The sequence below is a fragment of the Equus asinus genome, chromosome 5 (genome assembly GCF_041296235.1).
Source record: "Equus asinus isolate D_3611 breed Donkey chromosome 5, EquAss-T2T_v2, whole genome shotgun sequence".
NCBI lineage: Eukaryota > Metazoa > Chordata > Mammalia > Perissodactyla > Equidae > Equus > Equus asinus.
In genome coordinates this window covers 91,109,051-91,119,049 of record NC_091794.1, presented here as the reverse complement: position 1 = coordinate 91,119,049, position 9,999 = coordinate 91,109,051, and the positions used below count along the sequence as shown (strand labels likewise).

Here is a 9,999-nt window from a genome sequence, read left to right as displayed (position 1 = left end):
CCTGACACGTGGCCGCTCTTTGTCTTTTAGGCTGCCTTTTGGAGTGGTTTGTTATGCAGCAATAGATAAGGAAGGAAGCCACTTCCTTAGGATAAGATAATAGATAAGGAAGGAAACATCAGAGTGTTTCCCAGATGATAATGGAGGCTGTGGTCAGAGACCCAGAGATTGTCTCTGAGGGCAGAGGATGGGCAGAGAGTGCCCTCAGCCCCCATCCCATCCCTCACACCCCCAAGGGAGGTAGGGGCCACACACCCATCGGCCAGCTAACAGAACTTGCCCCCTTGTAGGTGGAGGACAATCGAGAAGCCCCTCACGCGGGAGGGGAGAGCGGAGCCATCCTCTCATCCTCTGCCCAGCTCCTGCCTCTGTACGTGGCCGACTTTCCTGGATCAGCGGTCTGTGTAGACCTGGCCCCCTGGGGTCCCCTGCTCACATGCTCTGCAGGAGCCCCAGTGGCCTGCAGGCCCCACCCCTGCATTTGCCTTCCTGTTTCTGCTGGGGGGAGGGGTCTGAGAGATCTTGTCTTTTCAAAATCCCTTAGACAATAGTCTCACAAAAAGCATTCATTTCAGTATTCACCATGTCCTGCCATAAAAGTCTCTGCATATCCTGTCTCTCTCTTTCTCTCTCTCTCTCCCTCCCTCCCTCTCTCTCCCTCCCTTCCCTCCACCGACAATATGTCAGGACAATCTGTCCCCTCACAGAGAGCCCATCAAGCGACATCAAGCAATATTTCAACACATGTAACCAGCTTGCCCGGCCCTGTGGTCCCCGTGCTGAGCAAGGGCCATCACAAAGGCTGCATGTGACCGAGCCCTGACTGGTTCAAAGCTTGTCCAAAAGCTCTGCGTCAGCTCTGCTGAAAACGAGGTCCCTTAATGACACGCATTTCATCTTTGCAGAAGGATGAGGCTGAGGGTAGGGGACCCAGGCAGGGCTGAGGGGAGCTTGGCTGTGTGTCCTGGCCTCGCCGCTCATAGCCATGGACTCAAGGTGCACCCCTCACCTGGCAGAACCTCAGTTTCCTCGTGAGCCAAGGGGGCCAATGACGTACCTTCCTTGTCGGGAGGATTCAGAGACAGGTACGGGGTTGTCAGCGCCATGCTCAGAAACGATGGTTCGGGATGGAGACGATGGCGTCTTCTTGTTTTGTCCTCAGCGCAGGTGTCCTGAACTCCGGTTTGGCAAACAGGGACCTGAGGGTCAGCAAGATTAGCTGAGGGGCCCGGGGCACTCTTCTTAGGGACAGGAGGTGCCACGATTTCAACACGGGGTGTTTTCCCCCAAAGCCCGACTGAATGGCCTAGGTGCATCCTTGGAAGGACACCTGGCCTCCAGGCTAGCCAGCTGCTGGGGGTTCCTGGGCCGCCGTGATGTGCACTCGGCTGCTCTTCTCTGCCCGAGCCCAGCAGAGGCTGCAGACCACGGCCAAGGGCAGCTGCCCATCCGAGGGGCAGAGTCTGGCCCTCGTGAGCTGGCAGGCGGCTGGGCTCCAGGTCCTAGAGCTGCTCCCAACTCCCAGGGGGAACTCGGGTGAGTGCAGCCTGACCCTGGAGCCTCCATGAACCCCTGGATGAACTGACCTACGGGGTCTCACGTCGTGTGTTGACCTCCAAAGGTGAGGCTTCCTGGTCTGGGGTTCCCTGAGTCTATCAGTCCTGAGGCTGTTTCGGGTTCAGGGGTGGCCGTGCCTCTGCTCTGCCATCTGCTACTGACCAGGCTCTGACTCTCAGGCCTGGACCCCTGAGTATGATGCACCCCCCCATGGCTTCCTGACCCCCCACCAGTTGCTGGACATTTCTCCATGAAAACCCACATGAGTCTGGAGCCAGGATTAACTCACCTTGAGTGTGGTCACCTCTGGACAGTGACGTCCTTGGGAAAAGTCTGGCCCCTCCTTGCTCCCTCCCCAAGGTGCTCAGCCCAGTGCAGGGCACGCCATGTCCGTTACGCTTTGTGGAAAGAGTGGAATATTTGAGAGGTCGGAGGTCACATCCTTGGAAGCAACATGGGGGAGAAGTAAAAAGAGACAGAAGAGGAGACCAGTTTCTGGGCCCAGGCTTTCCTCAACACAGCCCAGAGCAGACAGTGAGACAGCGGGGCACAGAGGACCCGCCTGGGGCCCAGGAAGGTGGGGCCCTTTCTGTCTCTACCACTTCAGTCAAAGCTCAGTCGTAAGTGAATGAATGAATGAACAAATGGATGAATGGAGAGAATGATAAATTCTGACTTGGGCCAGGGAAGAGACCACAAGAAAGCTAAGAACCTTAATAACAGTGCTCCTGCCTCACTGTGTGACCTTGGACAAGCCCCTTACCCTCTCTGGGCCTCAGTTTCTCCCTCTGTAGAACAAGTGAGTTGGTCCTGAAGGACCGTGGCACTCACCCCTTCTGAGCCTCTTCCATTTGAGGAACAAGGAGGAGCCGAGAGACCCCAGCTGGGCCCAGCACTGACGGCCCCATCAGCCTGGGCACCCCCCAGGATTTGAGCGGGGACAGGTGCCTGCCCCCAGGGGTGGAACAGGTGTGAGAGCTCGGACAAGGATGCACGATGTGAGCCACAGGACACCCTGGGGAGGCCAGGCGGACGAAGGGCCAGTGCGGTTATGATCCCCTGTGCACGAGCTGGGACAAAGAGGTCATTCTTGTCTCCTCCAGAAGCCAGGCTGGGTCAGGACGTGGGGACCTGTCAGGTCCCTTGCGCGGGATGCAGAGGGACAGCGGCTCCGAGTGCCTGTGAGTCTGGCCCTGCTTGCCCACAGCCTCACCTTTGCTCACGTGGGCCCCCTCTCCTGGAATGCCCATGTTTTCTTCCTAGGTGATGGGTGTGAGGAACCGGGACCACAGAAGGGAGTGGAACCCAATCCTGTGCTCCAGACAAACACACAAAGGCCTGTGACAAGGGCAGTTACAAACGCCCTCATTACTGAGCAGTCTAAGTCCTTTCCTTTAATTATCTCATTTGATCCCAACAACCCCTGGAGAAGTAGGGGTGCTGATTAGGACTATTCTCAGAGACCAAATCCAAAGTGGTCAAACTTAAGAGGGGGTTCAGTTTCTTATCGAACTGGGATGAGCAGAGACAGGCCTGCCTCAGGCATGGCTGGATCCAGGGGCTCAAATTAGAGCACTGGGTCTCTTTTTTTCTTAACATCTCTTTCTGGTGCTTCCCTCTGTCTGTGATGGAAGTTGGAGTGGCTCTTTCTCTTCCTTTGCTGCTGGAATTCTTCATGGGGCAAGCAAGGGAGGGGACGGAAACGTCATAACTGTTGGCAGCTACAAGCCTGCATCACCCCATCTGGGACTCCATAGGAAAGAGCTGCTCTCTCCCAATAGCCAGATATCAAATCCCAGGGATTCTGATTGGCCTGACTCGGGTGGCAGGCCCATTCCTTGGACCAGTCGCTGTTTCCAGAGGTCAGGGCACTGTGATTGGTCTGGCTGGGCCTTTGGCTGTCTTTAAGGAGAGGAGGTGGGGCAGGGATTGTGATTAGTAACCCTGTCTGAATCTCTTGGCCTGGGGAGTGCTGGACGCTTAGTGTCCTAAACGAAGTTGCTATACACGGAGCGGGGAGTGGATGACAAGGGGACAAAAACAGCTGGTGTCGATTACAGTCGATAGTAATATTACAAAGGAGGAAACTGAGTCTCAAAGAATCTAAGTAACCCCAGGGGGGTTGTAGTTGGCAGAACAGGAACTCGAAAAGCCCTTGCTCTGCTGACCATTGCACTGCAGCACGCCCCACGGAATCCGGCCTCTGCAGCATCTCCAGCGCCCCAAACCTGGGCTCCTACAGGTTTAAACACGTAACTCCAGCCAGAACAGGAAGATTCTAGAATCTCAGGCACTCAGGCCCCTGGAAGGCCCAGAGCTTATAAATCTAATCGTCGTGATGGACTTAATTTGAAGTTTCCTTTTTCGCCCAAATCTCAGTGCACAGAGCACGCTGCCCGCGGCAATTTCTTGTGACTGAGCAGTGCTGAGAGTCAGCGCATCAAAGAGAACAGAGACCAGGCTGTGCTCCGGGGGCTACATTAGTGGGGAGGACAGAGAAGGTTAAGGTGGCTGCAGTGTGAGCTGTCTGACATTTGGGCACGTTCTCGGTGAAGCGCACAGCTCAGAAGATTCCAAAGCAGCCTGGCCTCCCCAACCCCTCCTTCCAGTCCCGACCTGCCCGTTTCTTTTAAGGGATGTTTCACGGCACATCCCAGCTGAACCTCAGCCCCAGCCCCTTCATTTTACGGATGAGAAAACAGAGCCCCGAGAGGCCCAGGCACTCATTCAAGGTCAGAGAGGGAGTCGGGGTGAAGCCAGCACCGCCGAGGGAGGGCACATGAGTGCCAGGCTCTGTGATGGGCACTTTCACATACTTTACTTAGTGCAGTCCTTAATCAGGGATGAACCCCATTTTATTCATGGGGAAACTGAGTCACAGAGAGGTTACCTGCCTCTCTGAGTATCACAGAGCTGGGAGGTGCTGGAGCTGGTTTTGAACTGATGTGTCTGGTACAAAGTCAAGTTCAGCCCTGTCAACCCTTCCAGGACCAGCATCTATATGAACCCTCCTCTCTGTGTGATTACTACTGGAGAGTCAGTCTTGCTAAGGAACCTTGGGTTTGCCCGAGATGGAATGTCACTTGAAAGTTCGCCTTTAGTAGACCAAGTGGCCACAGCACTTGACCGTTAGTATTGGTGCCGATGACAAGAAGTGTGGGGTGTGATGGCCACCCCTGACTGCTCTGGGGAGAGTATGGAAAGAGAATGACAAGCTCAGGACTTTAAAACTCTCAGATCAAGGCATCTTCAGAAAACCAGAGGCTTAGGAAGGCCCTCAAGAAACATGTCACCTTTGTAGCCACAGGGAAATCAGGCCCAAGATGGAACCCACAGCACGTTGCAATCCAGTCCTGTGGATGGCAGAATTACCATGTAAGTTGAACTCGACTCCCAGCCTTGCAAATCCCGTACGTGAAATCGATGAGGCATGGATTGAAAAAGAGAGGGATCCTGAGACCTGGAAAGAGAAGCAGGAAAAATCTGAGGACCTCGAACTGCCAAGTGTCCCCGAGCCTCCTTCACCGCCGACGGCAGACTCTGCTCCCCTGTTTGAGGAAAGAACCTTCCCACACTTGAAGGCCCAGAAACGCTAAAAGGTGTTGAGGTGGCCATTCCTGTCACACGCTCCACATTTTCCATCTGACTTGTCTGCGAGTCCTGTGTAGGAAGCAGACAGATCCTAGAGAAGGGCCATGAATTCTTATCAACTTACTCGGGAGGTGGCTCCAGATGCACCTGCCATTCCAGATGTGGTATCTCTCCTGGGGGAGAAGATCGACACAGCTCCTGGCTCTGGATGCCGCTGTTGCTCCGGCAACTTTGTCTCAGCTGGGACTGCAGGATGCCCTGTCTGGCCTCAGGGCTGTGTCAACCCTCCTGCCAGGACACAATCTGGACCAGAGGGCCTCAATGGCTCAGCATTTCACACGACACCAGGCTGATGACGTCATGCAGATTAGGGAGGAGTAGACCCTGGAAGCTTTAATGAGACAGACGCGTCCCAGATGGTGGGAGTGAATCCGAGAATGAAAAAGCTAAAAATCTTCCCTGGGGCGAAAACTTTGAGAGAAGCTTTGCTAACTGCAGCTGTGCGTATTCAGTATAATCACCCGTTGTTTAAAACTAACCGGGTCTTTCTGTCCCTCCTCAGTCTAGGAGGGAGCTGTCTTTCCCAGGGAGTCAAGGTCCAGACATCAAGATTCAGCCTCACAAGGCCAAACGCAGGCTGCAGATGAAAACTAACCAGAAAAGTCCAGATAGTCAGGGAAAAGAAATTTGGTCTTCAAGGCCAAACACGGGCTGGTGGAAGGTGCCAGCCAGCAAGGCCACGTGTTCCCCCTCCCCTACCTAAAACCCCTACCTTTTTCCCTTCAAGGAGGTGGCTCTGAGTTTTAACTCCCATCTCCTTGTCTGGCTGCCTTTCGATAATAAACCTCTTCCCATGCCACAAGCCTAGCGTTTCCAGTTTTCTGCCCTCCTGTGTGGTGGGTAAATAAATCTGTGTTTGTGTTCAGTCCCAGGAGTAACTCCATCAAGCTCACAGTCTGACCCCAGGGGAAGTTCCTGGGGTCCAATATTATGGGGCATGTTTGGATATTGTCCCCAGAGTGACAGACAAGTCGCTCCTCCTTGCACTGCCTTCCTAAGAAAGAGGAACAACATTTGGTGGATTTCTCTGTGTTTTGGAAGCCACATCCCCCCACCTTGAGTGTGTGCTGCTGCAAACATCTTTACTGACTTTGACTAGGGCCCGAAGCAGGAGAGGCTCTGCAGAAAGCCTAGGCTGCTGTGCCACTGGGGCCTCCTGATCGAACCTCTAATGATCCCCAAAGCATCTGTGACAGATGGGGTAGCTAAGTGCCAACAGCCCAGGCCCTCCAGGCTAAATCTCCAGAGTAAATCTTTGCACCCTTCCAAAGATATTCTCCACAGGCATCAGGTGACCGTGAGAGAATTTGTGATCCATCCTAGGCAGGCATTATCTGATCCACTGAGCCACGAGGTTGGACATGCTCTACAGAAATTTGTCACCGAATGGAAAGGTGGATACAATTCATGCTCCAGTTGACCCTGACGGCACAAGCAAGCTGCCTGTGCAGGTGGCTCGTGACCTCCAGGCACCTCCTTCAGCACCCAGGTTCCCCTCACTCACACCAATGGCCTCACGTGAGGCTCCCCATGACCAGGAAATGAGGGAGAGAAACTGAGTCCCAGATGAGTGCCAGATGACTCTACCTGACCTTCTGGCACCATCTGGAAGTGGAGGTCTGCAGCATTTCGGCCCCCCTCAGGAGCATCCCTGGAAAACGACCAGGAAGGAAACCGCCCCCAGTGGTCAGAGTCTGGAGCGGCACACATGTTTGTCCACTCTGCCTGGGCAGACGGATGGCCGCAGGTAAAGATCTGCACTGGCTCACGGGCAGCAGCTAGCAGATGGAGGAGAGGATTGAGAACACGGGAAGGACGGGATTGGAAATTGGTGGAAGGACAGATGGACTCAATACAGCTCAGCCGCTGTCCTGAGGGGGCCACGGGTTCAGCTGAGAACACTGGACACGTTGACTTGGCCAGGCGATGCACTAGGAGGGGTGGTGGGTCAGTGAACTCAGCTGATCCAGTCCCCGCCCTCTGGGAGCTGCATACAGTGTGTCATGTGGCAGCTGTGCCCACACTTTCTCGTTTAATCCTCATACATGATACCTCCATGGAGGAACCAGAAGATGCCATGTTACAGATGAGAAACTGAGGCCCAAGGAGGCTAAGTGGGCTGCCCACGGTGAGGGATTTGCACTCGTTCCCGTCTGCCTCCAGATCCTATGTTCTAAGCTGCTATGGCATGTGGGAAATGAGGCCAAGTGCGTGTTTCCCAGGGCTGTGGGAATAACTCTCACCCAAATGCCTAGTGAACTTGACCTTTCTGTTCCCTCTTGCTCATAGGCAGTGGGAGGAGGGAGTCGGCTCTTCTGAGCACTGCCTGGAGCCAGGGCTTCCCGACGCCCTCCTCGTGCACTCTCAGGACAGCCCTGCCAGTGAGGATCATCGCCACTTTCCATCAGGAAATACCGAGGCTCCAAGGATGCCCACTGCTAGACAGCAGCCAAGGGGCAGAGACAGGGACAGAACTGCAAGGACTGGGCTCCTCCCCTCCACGCCACATCACCCTCTGGACAAGGACGCCACTGAGTCCCTTACACGCCACAAACCCGGACTAGAATCTCGGGTCCCAGCCACTGCCTGTGAGCCCTATAGCACCACGCTCCTGCCTCCTGGCCTGTCATCCTTGTCCCTGCCTCCTGCCCCGGTCTCTGGGCTCCTTGCTACTTCTCAGATACTCTCTACCCATCCCTCTCTCTCCCTTCAGCCTGGAATGCTCCCCGCTGCACCCCAACATCTCCACGTGTCTCAGCTTCTCACTTTATTCAAGTCTCTGCTCAAATACGACATCCCTGAGAGCCCTGCCCTGGATGCTCTACCAAGAACACGTCCCCAGCCTACCATCCTATCTGAGCCCTCGCCCAGCTTTGGTGCCCTCTGCAACCCTTATCATCATGCGTTTATGTGATCACTGTCTGGCTTTCACCGTCTTAGGTTGGGTTCCCCCAGAAGCAGAACTTGAGGGAAGGACACAGGGGCAAGTATTTATTTCGGAGGTACAGGCAGCTCTAGTAGGGACACAAGGGGAGAGAAGGGTACCTAGTCAAACCCAGTTAAACCAGCTGCCACAGTGGGCGCCTGGAGTTGTTCCATGGGGGACCCTAGCAGAGAGTCCAACACCAGCCTGAGAACTACCCCTGTGAAGGGCAGGGAGCTGGGGCATTTCCATCCCTGGGAGTCACTGGCCGAGAGCTGCTCCCAAGGGCGTCAATTCCCTGGCACGTCTGGCCTGCCAACCACTCGGGCAAAGTGGCCGTCCAAGGTTCCGAGAGGAGACCTCCTTCTTGGGCTGCAGGAGTGGGCTGTCCTGCACCAGCCTTTCTCGGGATTCTTGGGCACAATCAGGTGCAATGTGATGAAGACACAGGGAGCACCTGGGAGCTGGGCGTGAGGTCCCAGGGGTCCGAGGACTTGGAGAGGGAGACACTGGCAGGGGCCAAACCTACCCCTCAAGCAGTTCTGAGGTCAGTCCTCTGGCTGTTGGTGACAACTCCTGGCTCTCCCCACCTGTCACCAGGAGGCTGTGTGACCTTGTGCAGGGTGCCCCTGGAAATCAATGGCATTTGAGTAGAGGACCCATAAGGCTTCTTCTCCCTGGTTCCCAGCATCCACTGTGGCCTCTCCTGGGAGCCGGTGTCTTGTGTCCCCCAGATCACGGCTCCTCCAGGGCATGCCTGTGTCTTACCGTTCTCATTTCTCTTCTGTCCAAACTGTTCTGCAGCTGGGACTGACCCGCCCCCTTGGAGTGAGGCCTGCCTGGCACAGAGCCCACAGCGCCTCCAGGGCCTGTGTCCCCTCAGAATCATGACAGCAGGGCTCCCAGGACTGCAGGGTGTGTGTGTGACAGTGCCAGATGGATTGGGAAGTCATGGCCACAGCATCCATCAGCTGATGGAAACCAAGCGGTCACCCCCACACATGCATGGGGCCAGAGCCACCAAACCTGAGAGCCGGCAGGGTGTCCAGGCAACCCTCCCTCCCCACCCCTCCTGATTCCGAGCTCTGGAGACGAAAGAGCAGAGGTGAGGTGAGTTCCTCAAGGTCATGGGCCAGGCAGCGCCCAGGAGGCGAGAACCCAGGGCTCCAGACCCCACCCTGGCTGCTTCCACCACACCCCTGTCCCCACCCTAGGCACCCTCATCTCTCCAGCTGCTCTGGACACAGCCCCGCGTGTCTCCATGGCTGTGTGCGCCTCCTCCGGGGGCCACGTCTGCGTCTGATTGAATAAACACCTGGGGGCACAACGCGGCGATCCCCAGGGACCCTGCGCCTGTAGGACGAGGAGCGGCCGCCCCCTCCATCCCCGTCAGCTCAACCTCAACACCAGGAACTCGACAGCGTCCTTCACACTCAGGAAATGTCGTCTCTGAGAACCAACTGCATTTTCTGTAGTTAACGCGTAATAACTAGTCCTATAAATCTGAATTATCCCTGTAAATCTAAATGAAGTACCCAGACTTATATGTATTTAGGACACTTCATTAATAAACTGACCCAATAACCACTGCTAATCTGTTTACTTGGAGCCGACCTCCATTTCCAAGCCTGTACTCCCCTGCAGGGTGTGGTGGGAGGAGGGAGGGGGCCCAGGGGCCCCGGGCGGTTGGCCGCCTGCTCTGGGCACTGCCCGTCTTCATGGCGCCCTCCACAGCTACCCGGGGCTCCCTTTGGCCCTACCAGTGTGACTGATATCCTTAGAGAAAGGGCACCACGTGAAGAGAAAGAGACACACGTAGATAGAGGGCGATGTGAAGGAACACAGGGAGAAAGCGGCCACCTACAAGG

At 55.5% G+C, this 9,999-nt stretch overlaps 1 long non-coding RNA gene across 1 annotated transcript; it reads right to left on the bottom strand.

The window, feature by feature from the left end:
* Positions 1–1,844: 1,844 nt before the first annotated feature.
* On the bottom strand, positions 1,845–5,453 carry LOC139045452 (uncharacterized). Its single transcript, XR_011503779.1, has 3 exons — positions 5,273–5,453; positions 4,930–5,017; positions 1,845–1,955 (listed from the first exon to the last, which is right to left on the bottom strand). It is a non-coding gene; the product is annotated as an uncharacterized lncRNA (long non-coding RNA).
* Positions 5,454–9,999: the final 4,546 nt, after the last annotated feature.